Below are 397 nucleotides of genomic sequence, written 5' to 3'. Positions count from 1 at the left end.
TATCCCGACTCCGAAAACTCGTGGGAGTTTGAGGCGCCACTTCGGCAAGATTGCTCAGTTGCCGTGGACGCTATTGATTGAAAAGATCAGGACGTCCCGCGTCATTAGACGCCCCGCGCTTCCCGGCAATAGCTAGGGAAGTAGAAGGGCCATGAGCTCTTGCGGTCGAAGACACAGAACTCGCGGGAGCATTAGGGGTTAACCCATACGTTGCAGGGCGAGAATCCGAAGAAATTCGACGGCGTGTCTTGAGTTTGGCAAACTTAAATCGGAGGTGTCGCTCCCTACGCACGTCCACTTCCTTGTGGCTCGACTGTAAGTTATACAGTGAGGAAAGGTTTTGGTGCCGTTGCACCCATCGCTCAAATAGCGCTTCGTCATCTGTAGCGCTATCGCC

The sequence above is a fragment of the Plasmopara halstedii genome (genome assembly GCF_900000015.1).
Source record: "Plasmopara halstedii genome assembly, contig: Scaffold_788, whole genome shotgun sequence".
Lineage (NCBI taxonomy): Eukaryota > Oomycota > Peronosporomycetes > Peronosporales > Peronosporaceae > Plasmopara > Plasmopara halstedii.
This window is presented reverse-complemented; position numbering follows the sequence as displayed.